This window comes from Canis aureus, chromosome Y (genome assembly GCF_053574225.1).
Source record: "Canis aureus isolate CA01 chromosome Y, VMU_Caureus_v.1.0, whole genome shotgun sequence".
Lineage (NCBI taxonomy): Eukaryota > Metazoa > Chordata > Mammalia > Carnivora > Canidae > Canis > Canis aureus.
In genome coordinates, this window is record NC_135650.1 from 6,357,053 (window position 1) to 6,377,396 (window position 20,344).

The 20,344-nt window shown below is 43.1% G+C and overlaps 1 pseudogene; it reads right to left on the reverse strand.

Annotated features, from left to right (window-relative positions):
- Nucleotides 1-2,713: 2,713 nt before the first annotated feature.
- LOC144309395 (large ribosomal subunit protein uL1 pseudogene) lies at nucleotides 2,714-3,379 on the reverse strand (annotated as a pseudogene).
- Nucleotides 3,380-20,344: the final 16,965 nt, after the last annotated feature.

Consider the following 20,344-nt stretch of genomic DNA (forward strand, 5'->3'; position numbering starts at 1 on the left):
TCCATAGCCAACATGGAGCCAAACATGAAGCTCAATTTCAGGACCTGGAGATCACCACCTGAGTAAAAATCACGAGCTAGACACTTAAACAACAAATCTGATGAAGTGCTGCTAGAATAATTAATCTTGAATCAACTCAGTGAATGAATTTCCATGGTATCTTCAAATGAATCATTTGTATAGTACATATTTTGTTATCTCCAAGATACAGTTTTCACTGGTCCACATCCCCAAGGAGATAGACTGATTTGACCTGTTAGAAATATTGTCCAATGTACTTGAATAAGACACTGAAAAATACATTGAAATACAATGGACTGTTGTCACCTTGCTGTCAAAACCATACAACATCACAAAAATAAAACCATACAACAATGAGTGATACTTTTATCAAAGTTCAAATATTTGATGCCATCACTCATCATTTACCTTGCAAAGCCACCTGTGTGAGAGTATGTTTTAGAAAGGTCTTGGAGTTGACACAGATTTAACCTACCCAACACATAATGTAACTGCTGACTTTAGTATGAAAACCAAAAGGGAATCTTCAAAAGCCTATAAAAAGCACTACCATTTGATCCAGTAATCCCAATTTTGGGAAATATATCCCAAAGTCTCTGGGATATATCTCTGACATACGGACTTCAGAGAGATATCTATATTCAAAAGCATTGTTAAAAAATAGCACCTGGTCCCAACAACTTTCAAACCATCCTGAAAACCTACAAATTCGACCTGATATTTAAAGAAAGAACAGCTGGAAGGCTACAGAGAGAAGGGTTTTCGCTTCTAACAAGGTAGGAAGGCAGAAAAATAAAATAAAACATAAAAGAATCAAGTGGGGGAGGGGCAACACAAGAAGCCACGTTAAAGTCTGTGGAGAAACCCTCTAAGACAGGAAAGCCCATCCTGGGAGACGCAGGAATGTTAAAAAATCTATACCAGATTTTTCCCAGATGGAAAAGTGCTCAGCAGAGAACTCCAGCAGAACCGCAGGAGGGGCAGTGTAGCCCTCAGTTTTCCCAAGTTACTAACAGAGGAGTTGCATCTGGGGGAAATCGCACCACATATCAATGGCCAATTTTGGTATAGGGTTGGAGCAGGCATCCGTCAGGGCCTTGGGAGAAGCCGATCATTCAGGTGGAGGCTCAGGATGGATTGGTCTGGTACAGATGCAGTGAAATGCTGGAACACCTGCACCCCAATCTTTATAGCAGCAATGTCCACTATATCCAAACTGTGGAAGGAGCCTCATTGTCCATCGATAGATGAATGGATAAAGAATATGTGAGATATATATAAGGAATATTAATCAGCCATTAGAAAGAATGAATACCCACCATTTACTTTGTGGTAGATGGAACTGGAAGGTATTATGCTGAGCGAATTCTGTCAATGAGAGAAGGATAATTATAATGTGGCTCACTCATACAGGGGATATAAAAAATAATGAAAGGTATCAAGGGGAATAATAGAAAATGAGTGGGAGGGATCCCTGTGTGGTGCAGTGGTTTGGCGCCTGCCTTTGGCCCAGAGCACGATCCTGGAGACCTGGGATTGAATCCCACATCGGGCTCCTGGTGCATGGAGCCTGCTTCTCCCTCTGCCTGTGTCTCTGCCTCTCTCTCTCTCTCTCTCTCTCTCTCTGTGACTATCATAAATAAATTTAAAAGTGTTTTTTAAAAAAAGAAAAGGAATGGGAATAATCTGAGAGTGTGACAAGGCATGACAGGCTTCTAAGTCTGGGAAACTAACAAGGGGGAGTGGAAGGAGAGGTAGGTAGATGGTTGGGGAGACTGAGTGACATGCACTGAGGGGGGACCTTGACAGAATGAGCACTGGGTGTTATATGTTGGCAAATTGAACTAAAATTTAAAAATACCTAAAAAAGTATTATTGATACCAAAATCATTGTAGAAAGTTAGGGTCTACTCAGCAGAAAGTAGAGACGTGGAAAGGTGCATTGCATAGTGGTTAAATACCCTTATACTAGAGAGTGACTCCCCATCAGCTGATTGAACACTTCTGTATGATTTGCCACCATTTGCGAACCTGATTTTCTCATAAGTCTGAAAAATACAGCCTGTGTCTTTGTTGTAATGTAATCAACAAAAATGTCCCATGGCGACCATAAAGGCTGATTCATCCTTGAGTTTTATTATCTCAAGGAGTGCTTATGACACAGTAAGAACTTGGATATATAACAAAAGGAAATCTCACTTGAGATGTAATTGGTAAGCCATAGGAGAAAACATGCGGCCAAGAAGCCTTTATCCAGCAAGGCTGCAATTGGGCAGAAGATATGAACAGAGATTTCAGTGAAGAAGACTTACTGTTGGCTCACAAGCACATGACAAAATGCTGCACAACCATTGCCATCAGGTTCACATACATCTAAACCACAATGACATACCAGCTCTCACCCCTTAGAATGGTATCATTCACAAGACAGGAAACAACTAATGCTGGCAAGGATGTGGAGAAAGGGGACCATTTTTGCACTTTTGGTGGGAATACAAGCAGGTGCAACACTCTGGAAAACAGTGGAGTTTCATCAGGAAGATAAAAATAGAGCTAGTCTATGACACAGAAATTGCACTACTGGATATTTATCCCAAAGATACAGATGTGGTGAAACAACTGGACACCTGCCTCCCAATGTTTATTTTATTTCCTTTTTATTTTCTTTTATTTCTCTTTACCGGCAGCACTAGGATTTATTAAATGGTCTTAGTAAAGGCGCTGGGGTTTGCTCATGGTGCTCTTGATGTACAAAGCCTGGACATTCTGCCAATTCTTCTTGAGCATGGACACCAGGAATTTGACAGTTAAGTGAATATGTTACACGAGCTCATCGTCCACCATCGCTATGTGGCCAACAACCACTGCTAGACATAGCACATTCTTCATCTGGAATTTGAGGGTGGACTTCACTTCATCCACTTTGGCCACCATGTTCTCATTGTGGGTCAGAAAGGAAGGGAATTTGCCAGCTTTATTCAGGCCTGGACCCAGGATTCGTGGGATTTGCTTGATCAGAAATTTGAAGACAAAAAGGCATCATACTTGTTGGCCAACTTCTTAGCTAGGTTTTTATTCTTGTTGAATTCATTCAGTGACTCAATGTCCATGTGGGGAATATCCACTGCCTTGGCCTCATCACAGTGTTGCTAGTCCCCCAAAACACACAGGGAGAACTTGGGGCAGGGAGGGACAAAAGCCTGATGGTGTCCATGAAGCATTTGTCCTTCTGAGGGTCGTAGTTCCTCCATCTCATCTGCAGCTCCAGTCACCAGAAACTTCCAGCGCTGTGCTGGTTCCTGTGCAGGGCCTCCCACACAGCCTTATACAGGGTGTTACGGGAGACTTTGCTGCTCATGGTAGCTCATGCCCAGTAACCGGAAAAGAGAACCCAATGTTTGTTTTATAGCGCAAATGTGTACAACAGCCAAACCATGGAAGGAACCATCATGTCCTTCAACAGATGAAGGAATAAATAAGATGTGGTCCTGTAACACAGAGTGACAACTGATTATTTCTTGTGCGTGGAAACAAAGTATACCTGTCATTTGCTTGATATGAAAGGATCTGGAGAGTATTCTGCTGAGTGAAATAAGTAAATCAGAAAAAAGGCAATCATTGTGGGGATCCTGGATCAGGATTCAATCTCCAGTCTTGAAATCATGTCCTGTGTTAGGTTATCACTCAACTGCTGAGTCACCCAGTTGTCCCAAGAAAGACAGAATATAAGAACTTCTTTATTCAGTTACATCAGATTAGGGATAGGTGAAAATGACAGACAAAAACGCACGGTACACCTGATATATTTACACAGATTAGATAGACAAATAAATGGAATATGTAGGGCAGACTGGGTAGCTCAGTTGTTTAGCGCCTCCTTCAGCCCAGGCTGTGATCCTGGAGACCAGGATTGAGTCCCCTGTCGAGCTCCCTGCATGGATCCTGCTTCCCCCTCTGCCTGTGTTTTTGCTTGTCTCTCCCTCTGTGTCTCTCATGAATAAATCAATAAAGTGTTTTTTAAAAAGTAATGGAATATGTAAATAAAGTAGGGAAATAATGTGAAGCCTGAACTATAAAGTCAAATGATCTAAATTTGCTCCAAAAAGAAAATATGGAGAAAAGAAGAGAGAAAGAATTTGAAGACAGAACAGTGGAGCATTTCCTTGTTCAAAATCATGTCTGTTTTCTCAGGATTATAGACATTTTTTGGACGAACATTTTGGAAACCTATATGAGGAAAAGCCTAGTGAAAAAGAAACACAACTGAGGCATTTAAATATATAGTGATCCAGATATATATGGAGTCCTAAGCCATCTTCTGTCTTTAGAAGTTCAATGCCACATAATAGTTGGTCCGCATAAAGGGAAGGATTTTCATTCTCACCTCCACCAGCAACTGGATGTGTGGATTGAGACAAATCACTTGGATTATCTGGACCTTATTTTCCAGATCTATCATTGGGAATAATAACACCACTTTTCACTTGGTATGTCCAAATGTTAGCTTCACAACACCTTCCTTTTAATCTGACCAAATTTGAGTGGTAAAAGCAGTTTTATTATTTTGGGTATTAACTCATGACTGACAATTTAAGTTATGAATTTCACAACTGAAAAATAATATGGCTTAGGGTGATGTTTTTCGGTATGGTATCCTGATTATAGTAGAAGAATGATTTTTTTTGTTATGATAGCAAAAGAAAAAGTGTAAGGAGAGGCGTAGAGGAAAATGGAAAGAGAATATAAGGAGGTTCCACCCTCAACATGTAGCCCAACCTACCAACGTGTTTTTTACTCATTGTATTTTGTTTCTCCAAGCATAAAGTCATTTGGTCGAGGTTTGTATCCACATAGATCCACTTCCTGCCCACAGCAAGGAGTTCTTACAGGAACAAACAGTCAGTGTAGAAGAAGGTACTGGAGCAAAATGACTGAAAATTTCAAGTATGTGACTGAGTTTGAGCTTTATGGGTGGAAGGTGACAGTCCAATCACCCATGGCAGAGTTAAAGAAACCGAGGGTCTGAGAGGGTCAGGAGGCTACTGAATGTCAGAGCAGTAAGAATGAAAATGAATTTTCCATCCAAAAAAAAAAACATTACTTGGAATCTGTTGTTCCAATGAAGAGGTGGATATTCCTGTTGGATCTTGGGAATAGGGGACCTCCCTGGGGGAATGGGGGTTTAAGAGCCTCCCAGTGTCCCCTTGGGGGCACAATGGAGACACTACACTTAGAGGGTGGCAGGCACACAGGCCCCAAAGACTAAACCCTCACCCTGGAGCCACTGGGCACAGGAGGCACAAAGAAGGGAGAGACACACTCCATCGGGCAGGGAGGAGAGGAACCTCAAAGACCACATGGGCTGCTAAGTCTCTACATCCCTGTATGGATGGCTGGAGCTGACCTGGTAGCCTGTGGGAGAAAGCCTGATGAGTCTCTATGTGCTGCCTTGTGGAGTGGGTGGAAGAAAGGTCGTGCAGGTTCAACCTGCCCCTGGAACTCTTGTGCCATCCTGAAGCCAATGTACTCCTCCTAAAGGCATGGAAGGATTTTGTCAACCAGAGGTGGTTTGGTTGGGTGGGTGGCATGAGGCTTGCCCCTCTGGAGCTTTGAGTCTTGTAAGGACTTCCAGGGCCTAGAGATGCTGGCATTTTGACCTCTTATCTTCTCCAAATTGAGGAAGGCCTATTGATCTCCTGAAGCCTAAGGACACTGTATGTCCCTGTATTGTACCCTCTCACTTCATTCTTCCAAAAACTTACTTGATGCTGTGGGCAAGGGCCTCCTGGGGCAGGGAGTATGAACTTCCCTTCTCCAATGTATTGTTGGTAAGTGAGAGTCAACTTTCTGAGCCCAGGGTCCCTCCGTTGCTAAATGGGGACAATAGCACTCATTGAAGTTCTTAGGATTTAATGAGAAAACAAGACCCTGGGTAATGGCCTATAAATATTGCTTTCCCCACCCCTCCCAAGTGCCTCTTCAGGCTTAGGAGACCCCTATCTGGTGTAATCAGAAGGCCAGCCCTGCTGGTTTTTTTTGGGCAGAGCAGTGAGAATAGCTATGGTCACATGTGGATCCATCAAGATTCATCCTGTGAGAAATTGGACATATCCCTGGCTTCCCTGAGGCTGAACTTGTGCATCTATAAAAGTAGTAGCTTCACTGCCAAAATGGAGAAAGCAGGGCTTGGTCTATTCATCCAGCGCAACCTGTATGATCCAGCTTTCATTGTCTTCTCAACAATTTCAGGGGCACCAGTGCTATAGAAATGCCCTGATCCAAGAACCGTTGCTCAGAGAGGTGGAGTGACGTGTCTGCAGGCATAAAGCGAGGAAAAGTGATGCTATCCTGAGCTTCACTCTCCTCTCTGTGTAGCTCCCTTCCATTGGATAACAGTTCTCACACTGGAGGTACTTCCACTCCCACTAAAATTTCCCTACTTCCTTTCTAGGCCCTTGAGAAAGATGATACCTGGAGGTGAGATTACTGGCCCATCTTCTAAAGCTCAACACAGAGGCTGTGATAGGGTCATGGCTTCATTTGCACCTACTTGAGAAGTGTAATGGAGAAAAACCCTAGAGCCAGCCCAGGTAGGTATGGAATTCTGGGAGATGCTCCAGCTCCCTGGGTCCAGAGCCCAACAGAAATGGATTTGGCGCCTTCAGCAATCTGAGCACCTACTTCCTCCTGGCACAGAGCAATGCACTGGAGTCACGTAGCAGGGGGAGAAAGCATGTCAATTATCATAACCCGTTATTATGGTGGACTTGCTACAAGGGCTTCCTATATGGACTCTCCTTTATGTCACCCATATACCACATCTTTTTTTAATTTATTTTTATTTATTTTTTATTATTTTCCTTAAAATAATCAATTTATTTTTTATTGATGTTCAACTTGCCAACATACAGAATAACACCCAGTGCTCATCCCATCAAGTGCCACCCTCAGTGCCCATCACCTATTCACTCCCAAACCCTCCCTCCTCCCCTTCCAACACCCCTAGTTTGGTTCCCAGAGTTAGGAAGCTTTATGTTCTGTCTCTATTTTTGATATTTCCTACCCATTTCTTCTCCCTTCCCTTCTATGCCCTTTCACCATTATTTACATTCCCCAAATGAATGAGAACATATGTTTGTCCTTCTCCGATTGACTTATTTCACTCAGCATAATACCCTCCAGTTTAATCCACATCGAAGCGAATGGTGGACATTTGTCATTTCTAATGGCTGAGTAATATTCCAATGTATACATAAACCACATCTTCTTTATCCATTCATCTTTTGATGGACACCAAGGCTCCTTCCACAGTTTGGCTATTGTGGACATTGCTGCCAGAAACATTGGGGTGCAGATGTCCCGGGTTTCATTGTATCTGTATCTTTGGGTAAATCCCCAACAATGCAATTCCTGGGTCATAGGGCAGGTCTATTTTTAACTCTTTGAGGAATCTCCACACAGTTTTCCAGAGTGGCTGCACCATTTTACATTCCCACCAACAGTGTAAGAGGGTGCGCTTTTCTCCACATCCTCTCCAACATTTGTAGTTTCCTGCTTTGTTAATTTTCCCCATTCTCACTGCTGTGAGGTGGTACTCATTGTGGTTTTGATTTGTATTTCCATGATGGCAAGTGATGTGGAGCATTTTCTCATGTGCACGTTGGCCATGTCTATGTCTTCCTCTGTGAGATTTCTGTTCATATCTTTGCCCATTTCATAATTGGATTCTTTGTTTCTTAGCTTTTAGTTTAATACCTTTTTTTTTAGATCTTTGATTCTAGTCCTTTATCAGATATGGCATTTGAAAATATCTTCTCCCTTTCTGTATGATGTCTTTTAGTTTGTTGACTCTTACTTTTGGTGTGCAAAGGCTTGTTATCTTGATGAAGTCCATATAGTTCATTTTTGCTTTTGTTTCTCTTGCCTTAACTGATGTATCTTGCAAGAAGTTATTGTGCCGAAGCTCAAAAAGGGTGTTGCCCGAGTTCTCATCTAGAATTTGATGGAATAGTGTCTCACATTTAGTTCTCATCCATTTTGAGTTTATATTTGTTTATGCTATAAGAGAAGGGTCCAGTTTTATTCCTCTGCATGTGGATGTCCAATTTCCCAGCACCATTTATTGAAGAGACTGTCTTTTGTCCAGTGGATAGTCTTTCCTCCTTTGTCAAATATTAGTTGACCATAAAGTTGAGGGTCCACTTCTGGATTCTCTATTCTGATCCATTGATCTATGTGTCTGTTTTTGTGTCAGTACATACTGTCCTGATGACCACAGCTTTGTAGTACACCCTGAAATCTGGCATTGTGACTCCCCCAGCTATCATTTTCTTTTTTAATATTCCACTGGGTATTCGAGGGTTTTCTGTTTCCACAAAACACTTAAGATAATTTATTCTGACTCTCTGATGCATGTCCATGATATTTTGATAAGGATTGTATTAAATGTGTAAATTGCCCTGGGCAGCATTAACATTTTCACAATACTAATTCTTCCAGTTCCTGAGTATGAAATATTTTTCCATCTCTTTGTATGTTCCTCAATTTCTTTCCGAAGTGTTCTGTAGTTTTTAGGGTAGAGATCCTTTACCTCTTTGGTTAGGATTATTCCTAGGTATCTTATGCTCTGTCCCTTTTGGTGCCCTCGGGAACCCTAATTAAATGTAGATTTCTCCTTCTGTGCCTGTTATTTATTTCCCTTAACCTATCCTCACGATGTTTTAATTGTTTTTCTCTTTTTTCCTCAGTTTCCCTCCTTCCCATCAATTTGTCTTCTATGTCACTCACTCATTCTTCCACCTCGTTAACCCTTGTTGTTAGGACTTCTAGTTTGGATTGCATCTCATTTAATCAATTTTTAATTTCTGCCTGATTAGATCTAAATTCTGCAGTCATGAAGTCTCTTGAGTCCTTTATGCTTTTTTTATGATAGTCACACACACACACACACACACACAGAGACAGAGGCAGAGATGCAGGCAGAGGGAGAAGGAGGCTCCATGTACTGGTAGCCCAACGTAAGACTCGATTCCGGGTCTCCAGGATTGCGCCCTGGGCAAAAGGCAGGTGCCAAACCACTGCATCACCCAGGGATCCCCCTCCTTTATGCTTTTTTCTAGAGTCACCAATAGCTTTATAATAGTGCTTCTGAACAGGCTTTCTGACATTGAATTGTAATCCAAATTTTGTAACTTTGTGGGAGAGAGACTATTTCTGATTCTTCCTTTTGAAGTGAGTTTTTCATTTTGCTCTGTGCATAGTGGCCAAAAACAGATTTTTCTGGAGAAAGGGGAAAAAGAGAGAAGGGAAAAAAAGAGAAAAAAAGGTTAGGGTAGCATCAGAAATCAAAAAACAAGGGGGAGTATCTTCTGATCCTATATACTGTAAATCCCTTGGATTCCCCTGGAACTTTCCAGTGCTATTTGGTCAATGACTTGCTTTTCCCATGTCCATCAAGCTGGTCTTTTGGGAGAGCTGTCTGCTGTGCTGATCTTAGATGGGAGCACCTGGGTGAGCTGCTCAGGCCCCTGCCTGGGGAATGGCTCAAGAGAGATGTTTATCCTGTTTATCCTGTGAGGCCAATGTGAGGCTCAGTGGCTGTTTTTTATCCTATGAGGCCCCAGGAGGAACAACGGTCATGGAGACCAGCTCTGCAGACCTGGAGTCAGCTACCACAGTAACTATCACAGCTCTCAGGCTGCAGGGGCCTAGATGCTCTGGGGCAGGGACAACTGATCTGCACACCTCAGGGGCCCCCCAGTGGCAGGAGCATTCTGGCTGTCCTGGGCCCTCCTGGCCTCAATGAAAACCTTGAGTTGCTTTGCTATGTTCCCCCAATGAAGTTCCAGTTCTGTTTGGTCAAGAAATGTGCTGGTCACCTGTTCTTCCAGGTGATCCTCCCAGGAAGGACCTTCTGCACAGATTTTCATGGGTCTGTGCCTGGGTGGTGTTGTGCCGACCTTGTCAGGGGGCCAGGCTCACTGTAAGCTCTTTGCTCTGTGAACGATTTGTTCCCTGAAACTTTTCATACTCATTTTCTGGGTGAGAGGAAAATAGACCACACCTTAATCTCCAGCCTTGGAGATGAGTGAAGTGATAATTGACAAATCTGCAGACTCCAGTGCAGACTCTACAATTCTCCCCTAGCAGACATGGAGGGACACTGAAATATGCAATGTTTATGTTTCCCCAGGGAGAGTCTTTGCCGCTCTTGCTCTTACCCCCTCTTCCTGGAGGAAAGGGAAGTTTGTCCCTTTCTGTGGTGGCTGGTCCCCCACAAAGAGAACATTCAACCTGTCCAATGGTCACATAATCTACCTCCCAGAGGAACGGGGAGGATGTGTTCCAATCTCTTGTATGGACCCACCATGGTCTCCTGGCCAAGCCTACGACAGTGGGTGATGGCACCTCAAGTTGAATATTCTCTCATACGTGCTGATCTAAACCCACTTCCCTGAACCAATACATGGGAACTCTGCTGGCTCAGGTGCTTGGGTACTTTCTGGCTTCCAGGAATATTGAGATCCCACTCACTTACCTGTGGTTCTGGGCCCTTTCACCTATGGGATGGTAGGGAAGTCTCTTGAGGAGCACATTTCTAAAGGTCCAGATTTTGAACATTGGGGCTCTTTTACTTTCAAGCAACTAGCTTACAGATGCTACCTCCATGCTGCCCATTATCCTCTGATAAATCCCTTCGTTTTGTTTTTTATATCCACCAGGCAAAAATTTTTCACTTTTCTATTTGTAGAGTCAGTCAATCTTGCTTAGATTGCAGCTTGAATTCACTGGTGTTCAGGATGGCTTTGTAGTTATGTAGCTAAATTTAGGGGCCTAGCTGACATGAGGACCTCTACTCAACCATCTTCTATCCATCTGATAAAAAATTTTAAGGGCTTCACCTAAACGGATTCAGATGGTTAGTTTAAGAAATATGTCCTTTCCCAAGAAATTCAAGTTTATTTTGCAAATAAATTCACCTTTATTTAGTATCATTCAACTAGAGACCATGAAGCTATCCCTTTTTAAGTGAATGAAAAAGATTCTTCAGATCAATCCATATAAGGAATTGTTATTCTGTAAGAAAAAGGGATTGAGGGATCCCTGGGTGGCGCAGCGGTTTGGCGCCTGCCTTTGGCCCAGGGCGCGATCCTGGAGACCCGGGATCGAATCCCACATCGGGCTCCCGGTGCATGGAGCCTGCTTCTCCCTCTGCCTGTGTCTCTGCCTCTCTCTCTCTCTCTCTCTCTCTCTCTGTGACTGTCATAAATAAATAATAAAAAAAATTAAAAAAAAAAAGAAAAAGGGATTGAGCATTGGGAGGCCTCTATGTCTCGGTTAAGCTTGTGACTCTGGACTTTTGTCACAGATCATGACCTCAGGTTCTTGAGATAAAGCCACATGATATCCACTTGCTATGCCTGGAGCCTGCTTAAGATTATCTCTCCCTGGGATCCCTGGGTGGTTCACCGATTTGGCGCCTGCCTTTGGCCCAGGGCATGATCCTGGAGACCCTGGATTGAATCCCACATCGGGCTCCCGGTGCATGGAGCCTGCTTCTCCCTCTGCCTATGTCTGCCTCTCTCTCTCACTGTGTGCCTATCATAAAAAAAAAAGATTCTCTCTCCCTCTTGAAAAAAAACATAAGAGACACCTTTCTCTGGCAAATGAACTAAGGGAACTGTAAATGGAGTTGGGTGATGGATTGGGATGATTAGGTGATAGGCACTAGAGGGGCATGTGATGGGATAGCTCTAGGTATGATGCTATATGTTGGTAAATTGAACTCCAACAATAACAACAAATAAATAAATGCTAGTTTATGAGATACTCAACTTGGATAATAAAGAACCAAAATAGCAATTTTCCTGAAGAAAAAAGAGATGCCTGTTTGAGTAGCTTTTTATTATGTCCAATTCTGAATTTTTTTAAAGTTAAATTTTGAACTTCTTGGAGTTCCATTGTTCTTTTTACATAGACCTTATAAGGTCCCTTTTAACGATGTGTCAGGGAATTTTTCACATTTCTCTCTTACTTCAGAAACATCTCCAGTTGAAGATCAGGACAAGGCTGCGAGGAACATTTGAGGAACATTTGAGGAACATTTGCCTTACCTTAGTGGTGAAAAACTTCAATAATATCCTAGCTGTTCTTTAAGATGTTTCCATCTCTGCATGTAGCATAGTAGTGTCTTCCAGTCTGGGTGCTGAAATTCCTAGATTTATGGATATTCCAGCTCCTAATTTACAGTGAAAGAAAGAGTATTACTGAAGGGAATGGACTGGGAAACCATCTTTGCTTCTGTGTACTTGCACCAAGGGAACTCACAGGATTCTGAAAGTTTTTCCTATTTAAATGGACAGCTGAAAATATTTTCCTCTCTTTAAATAGGTTATATCTTAATGAACTGTGTTCCATGGATCCCTGGGTGGCGCAGTGGTTTAGCGCCTGCCTTTGGCTCAGGGCGCGATCCTGGAGACCCGGAATCGAATCCCACATCAGACTCCTGGTGCATGGAGCCTGCTTCTCCCTCTGCCTGTGTCTCTGCTTCTCTCTCTCTCTCACTGTGTGCCTATCATAAATAAATAAAATTTAAAAAAAAATGAACTGTGTTCCAGCAAAATTGTAATTTCTTTGAACTCTATATTACTTCCTGTGAAGACTGATCGAAAATACATGGATACATTTCACATTCTACAGCTTTATTGTTTTGAATATGTCATATACTTTGAGTCATCAACCATATTGATTTCTCAGACTCACCTCCTTCATTTTGATGAATACACATAGCATTCATTGAGGTCTTTTGGATGACTTGAAAGCTGAATTAATTTTATTTCATTCTTGTTTTATTATTTTATTATTTTCTTCTTGAAAGAGGGAAAGAGTGTGTCTAGATAGGGGTATAGATAGATGAGGAAGAAGGGAATCTCTTAGCAGGATCCTTGCTCAGCATGGAACCTGAGGATGGCTTGATCTCAGGAGACTGAGATCATGACCCAAGAGAAAATCAAGGGTCTGGCCACTCCCCTGTTCTCTGTATATGTCATTGACTATTAATTTACCATAGAAAAGAAGATTTTGTAGGTAACTTTCCAGGTCAGTCCAAACAGCTTTGTTATTCAAAATGGATCATCTGAACATCCAAACCAAGAGTGTGTGTATAAGCTGATAATGGATAGGTAACACCAGGTCATACCTGCATCTAAAGAATTCTATTAGCATAGAAATATGCCTTGGCTTTTTTGGGGGGTTAGAAAAAAATTCAAGTGCATGTTTTCATTAAGCTCAGTTTAATATTTCAACCATATACTGTTTCCTCACACCTGGCTATGGGAGGGTTAAATTTTTAGAATCAAGTGGCAGTTTCCTGCTTCTGGTGAATTGTGGAAAATGAGGTATCTGGAGAAGGGGAGGAGTGGGAAGGAGGTGCATGAGGAAGCGACACAGGACAACAATAAGTGGAGACAAACAACTAGAGGAAGGCGAGTAGGATCATTTACTAAAGAGGTGCTTCTACCTTATTCTTGCCTAGCATTGTCAAATTTTTCTTTAGCTTGGCCAAACAAATGGTTAATGAAACTAATTTGATACTGAATTCCTTTGTGAGGCCTCAGTGTATCAACCAATGGTGCTGCCCATTCATTTTCCTTCTTTTCTAAGAGATTTCCCTAGGGAATGAATTTGTTCAGTTCCATTGATCCAGAGGTGCCCTTGAAGACCCAAAACATTGGTGAAGTGGTGTGGATCAAGAATTAAAATCGTGAGAAGCAGACATAGGAGAAACAAACACGATTTCAGGGAGAGGAGAGGGTTCAGGTTTAGATGATCCCAAGACAGCTGGTGACAATATGGAAATATCACATTTGTGTACCTCATGCCATGAGACCCCCAAAATTACAAATAGTCACCACAGAACAACAGCCAATGATGTGTCCATCCCAGCAGGCACAACCTCAGAGTGAATACCCTCAGGACACAAAACTGACATAGTCAGAGAAACACAACTGATGGGATTGCTGAGCCTCGGCAAAGTTCTTCTTCAGGGTGAACCCCAGTCCTATGAGATCTTCACACTCACTTCTCTGTGATGCTGACACATTGAAGACTCATAGGGCAATATTCATGCTTCTATGGTCAGATACTTCTTTTTATGACACACACCAGTTTTACACTGCACAACACAGCACAAAATGGTAACCAAAAGACAGAGTAAGGGGACCTAAAAATAGTCTGATTCCATAATAGTCCCAAGATGTGGGAACAAAAACAAGATCCAGGTGCCATACTGAGTACAAACTGCTTAGGAACTGCCTCAAAGAACTCATTTCAGATTGAGGGCTCCCTCTTCATGGGAGGGCTCCTCCCATCGACTTGATAGCTGCCAAGAGTAAGGCACAGGGGGCCTCTGTGAACACTACTCTTGCTCAAAGCAACAGGAGGATCTGAAGATGTTCTGTGGACCCCTTGTGATTGTGTGTACAATGAACAATGGCCAACTAAATGAAAGTAATTAAAGAATATTGACTCAGATCATGTTAGAGCAAGGGAGTCAGCCACTATTATTTGTGTTGAGCAGAGCCCCAGCATCAGACTGCAGGGTGCAAACTCACTCTAGTGTTTAAATGGAAGGCTTCAGTTATGCCTTGATGAGGAGTTATTGTATGGGGAGTCTATAGAGAGCTGTCCAGAAGTGAGGCACCCTATGTGATTGTGAATGAATCGGTGGTCCTAGATAGGAAATTGAGACAAGTCTTAGGAGCTCTGTTTTCTATAGGTTTTGGTGGGTCAATGGTTATGGTTATAATCCTGAGCCTGTGCTAGAGTGGTATAAGGTTATTCGGTAGAATATTGAACCAGTTCTACCAAAGATTTTGGTGTAAAAAAAGCACCAGGGTACAGCTGCCAAACATCTTACACTCTATCTGATATAGACTAGGCCTTCTCCCTTGAAGATAATGGGCTGGTTCTCTGATTGGCTGTGGGTCAGAAATCTCTCTGAATGAACTATCTGGCTATGATAGTTCAAGTATAGATAGCTCTATACTTTAAATTTTCCAAGTACATTGGGGACCACCTACTAGGAGAAGGCTAGGGAAGTTATGGGCATGGCAGAAGATATTATACATTGAAAGATCCCAACTTGTCAAGTGCTGGATGACAGCAACTGCTGCAAGATGAGGATCCTCCATAGGAGCATTTCATTAAGAGAGAGGATGGTGGTGCCTGGTGACTTCGTAGGTTCAGTATCTTATTGAAGGGTTGGCTCTTGTACTGAATTCAGGGTGCTGGTTTGAGCTCGATAGCAGGATTTGCAGGCATATTCATGGGATTCTCTCTCACTTTCTGCCTCTCCTACCCAAAGACTCTCTCTCTTCTCTTTCTCTCCCTCTCTCTCTCTCTCTCTCTACCTCACAATGAAGTAAATAACTATTTATAAAACAAAAGAGAGTAAAATGAATGACAGGAAATAAATTACTATGTTGATTTAAGAATCTGAGTCTCCACAGTCACCAAAATAATATTCCTTGTGCAGCAGCATACAAATGGGAATGGATGGTCTGAGGAAAGAATAGGAGACAGTTAAGGACACAGGAGGATGAGTCACAGATCCTAGGATCTATGTCCTCAACCCAGGAACTCAATTTTGCCTTCTGTTCTAGTCTTCTCAACTACACACTCCTAGAAACATCTTTTCAAATCTATGACGGGAATGGCCTTGAGTCTCTGCGCTTTCCCCGGTCTCAGATTCCATATCCAGAACAAGGAAACAAGGTCTGACATCTGATTCTTCAAAGAAGCCACCAAATTTTCTATGACTTTCTTGTCCCACGTTTTGCTCCCTCTTTCTGCTCACTCCTGCTTCACTCCCTCTTCTTTCTCTTTTTTTTTTCCTCTTCTTTCTCTTAACGATTAATTGCTCATTTCACTTCTCGATCACCTACAACACCCATTATAGTCTATGGCATGGGAATGCTCGGATTGATCATTTTTTTATGTGACCCTCCTTAGTCAGTAGATAAAAGATCCAATCCGGGAAATCTGGATTATTTGCAATGGTCTGCAGGCCTATGGGCAGCGGTTGTGTGGCATGTGCAATGGGCCATGAGGGTGGCATCCCACTGGGCTATATTGACTGCTTTGTGCTTGGGGTGCTCTTAGGTACTTGAAACAAACATTTATATATTTTTAAAAGCTTATTTATTTAGTTTTATGTAAATTCAATTTGCCAATATATTGTAACACTCAGTGCTCTTCCCATCAAATGCCCTCCTCCTGGCATTTAGGAAATAGAGAAAGGAATTATGAGGAAAAGGAGTGGAATTAAGTGGGAAAAATTAGAGAGTGACACAAACTATGAGAGACTCCTATATCTGGAACACACTGAATCTTCAGAACAGTCCATACATATTGTAGTCCGCAGAGGAGATGAATGTGATGGTAGAGATAAAGTATCTTCTCAATATCCTTTAGTCTAAATATGGGATTTGGGTTTTTCTAAAACAGATGAGGCTGCATCAATACCAGATCAAGCCAGAATTTGCCCTGCTTCTGGAAGACCAGGCCATGGGCTCCAGGCAGGTATGAAGGAAAGTCTGAGGCTGGTCCAAGATCCTGGTAAGGGGAGCAGGCCCAGTACTGTGTGGTTATAGTAGGGAAATCAGACAGGAACAGAAACCCTGTTTGCCCTGCCTAGAGCTTGTCCTGGGCTTGGTCAGATCACGAGACTTACTCTGCAGGGCCTTGATCACATGTATGTGCCACCAGACCAGCAGCTTTCAAACATTCCTCTTCCTCTAGATTCCGTCCACCCAGTGATGGCCTAAGGTAGCTGAAGTTGAACCTCTCTCACAGGCAGGGAAGTACAGATTTTATTTTATTTTTATTTTTTTTCAGATTTTATTTTTGTCTCAGGACTGAGGATTGTGCAAGGAGGGATGGAGGGAACTGTGCTACTGACCATCCCTCCCACCTCAATTCTGCTGCAACCAGAGGCATGTGCTGCGAGGGACATCTTCTATGCTGCCCATCTCTAGAGCACACTTACACCCCCAGCCAAAACTGAGGGTAGCCAAGCATTGCTGTGGTGTGACATATTGGTGCAATGAGAGTGGGTCCCAGGCTCTACCAGCACTTGGCAGCAACAGAATCATCATTTGTGCAACATCAGATCTCCACAGCAGTGTGTATCTCAAGAGATTGGCTCTATCGAAGACCAAAGGCAATAACCTCAAAAAAAACCTCTCCTGCTCTATTCCTAAGAAATTCTAACCAAACATAAGGTAGGACTTTAATGCTTCCCAGTGACAATGGGAATAGGAGCTGGTCCTCAGAAATGATAAATAATAATAAGAATATGGCCAACTGCTTAAACCCCAACATCTAATAAAACATAGCACAGTGAGATCACATTTGATATGGGCGGGATAAATGCATCTGCATGTACCCTTGGTTGCTTTACTGTTTTCATCCTGAACTCTTCACTTTTCTTCTTCTAGGTCATTTTTTCTCTAACCTGGTTTTTCTGCACCTTCTCTTGAATGTGTATAGGGGACTTCTTCATTCTTGAAATGAATAGAAGAATGAGGCAATTCAGAAACCACCAGAGAAGCATAACCCTCATTTGGAGAGATCTGAGCAGAGCCTGACTTTAGGGGACACCCCATGTGGAGAGGTGGTTACATGTGCCCTTCTGACTCCCAAACCTCCACCCTGCCTACCAGTCATGGCAGAGCAGCGACATTCAGTGATCCAAACCCGGAGGTCAGGGAGGTCAGGAGTCAGGGTGATGCCAGTAGATGAGGTGAGGTGAGCAGGGTCAGATACAATATAGAAAATGGAGACACAGACGCACCAGCAGCAGTTTGGGACCATGTTCTCAAGAATGATAATCATTCATGAAAGACGCAGAGAGAGAGGGAGGCAGAGATACAGGCAGAGGGAGAATCAGGTGCAAGGAGCCCGATGTGGGACTCTATCCCAAGTCCTACGATCAACCCCTGAGAGGAAAGCACTCAACCACTGAGCCACTCAGGCATTCCCAGAATGATAATTATCTAACTGTAAGACAAGGTAAAGTCACAGAGGGAATTTCTTGTTAATCAAGAAATAGAGGATAGAGGTGCTAGAAGCCAGATATATGTGTCATGCATATAGCTGATGTCCATGTCCTACTCAGAATTTGTAAGACAGGCTTTTGTGTACATTGGAGCAATGACAGAGACAGGAAGGCCTTGGCAGAGAGAGAATGGAGTCACAGGTGATGAGAGAAATTGTGTCACTGTTCCTGGGGTTGTGTCCCTGAACCTGGAGCACCACTTTGCCCTCAGCACGCATTCCTCCAGGGACCTGGATCCCTTCTCTGGGGATGGGGAGGAGAAGATCCATATCTCTGGACCCTTTCACTTTAAAACTTAATAACTGAAGTCAGCAAGAAGCTGCTGAGTATCCCTGTCCCTCTGAGAGGAAGTCACTCTCCTTGTGCCATTGTTTTGGGCACATTGATGGCCTCCCTCTCCCCCACCCCCCACCCTGGGCAACTGATTCCTCTATCTTGATTCCTGCCTGTTTCTCTTCTATGAGTTTGCCAACACCTTTGTGTTTCCAATATCAGAAGAGCAGAGAGGAGTGGTCATGGGTATGTTGTTGACACACCCCCTTACCAAACAATTGATCAATGAATGAATCCTGCAAAATCTAGGGTACCTTCATGGTTTGCAGGGTTCCTTGGAGAAGGAAAACAACTCTGCACAACTTATCACTAGCCTGTGCCCTCTCTGAACTCAGAATATTTGGAGACAAAGGATTTTCCCAAACCCCTTCCACCTTATGGCACCTTTGGCCACTTAGAGAGGTGAACACGACGTTAGAAGTAATCTATTTTGCTCAAAGTCCCCCAGTCTATAAGTGAAGTGAATGAAATGCACAGCCTTTTCTCCTATCCCTTGTCGAAGTCTACCAAACTTTAACTCTAGCCTTAGTAGGATTGGAGAAACTCCTAGCAGACCATAGGGAAGGTTTAAGAGTGGGATAATGTCCCTGATGTTGGAAACAGACCTATTACTCACTAGTTAGATTAGCAGAATCACATGGGAGCAGAGAATCTGGCTCTGGGCTGAAGAGCCTCTGGGCCTCAGTGTGGTTGATCCTAGGAAACAAGCTCTGTGGGAAGATGAGGGGGAGAGCTGTGGCTACATAAACAGGGTCAGTCAGGCCTTTAAAATTCCCAGCCCAGGGAGCATCCCAAGAGCCTACACTTGGGTCTGCCCAGAAAACAAGTTGTAAAACTACTGCATCCTTAACAGGCTACAGTGTACTGCAAATGTAACTCTTCTATCCACTGGAAACAAATGAAAAACTCATTTGACACCCTTTAGCGGGACATTGGTTTATTATGTCAGTCTCAACAGAATCCACCCTCCCTCAGACCTGCACCTCTATCATTGCATAGACCCCCATGGCTGGCCTTGAGTGAGAATGCTGTCTTCTTGACCTTAGAACCTTGAAATTGGTACCCTCTATCCTCAGGTGGCCTGTTTCCTCTCTTCAGCATCTTTTGATCTCCTGTGTCTGTTTCATCTTAAAGTTCAGCCCATGACTGAACTCCTTGGTCTCCCATGGAATCCATGGGGAAGCTATCTCTGGATCCCAAGAACCCTTGCTCTTGGTATCACTCAATTTAGCAATCACATGCAGCCTAGGTCCCCATAAAGCACCCCAGGGCATGGCATGTAGCTGCACCTGGGGTTGCATCTGCCACAGTCCTCTGGCTAAGGGAGAGGATTCTTTCTCAGGAAAATTTAGTCACAAGGGTTTGGGAACAAGAGGAGGGGTAGGAGGGGAGACTCAGTGGAGAAATATCCCTTTCAATACGAAGGAAATGAGGTAGAAAGGATTCTGGGATCAATGTGCTGTCTGCAGAGAGTCTCACATGTAGAGGATCAGGAACAAGAATTAAAAGTGTTACTGAAAAAATAAATAAATAAAAGTGTTACTGATACTGGAATTCCACTGAGTTTTAAAGAGAGATCAGCTGGAATGCTACAGAGAGATATTTTGCTTCTAACAAGGTATGGAGGCAGAAAAAAGCAATCAAGTGGGGGAGGGGCACTGTGAGGAGCAGTGTGAAAGCCTGGTGGGAAATCCTCAGGGACATGAAGCATAGCCCCAGAGAAGCGAGAATTTTATAAATCCACCCTGGATTCTTCCCAGACTAAATGGCACTGAGCAGTGAACTCAGGCAGTATGGCAGGAGAAGCAATGGAGCCTCAAGGGCCCCAGAGTTCACTAATAGAGGAGGTGTGCCCAGAGGAGAGTGCAATGC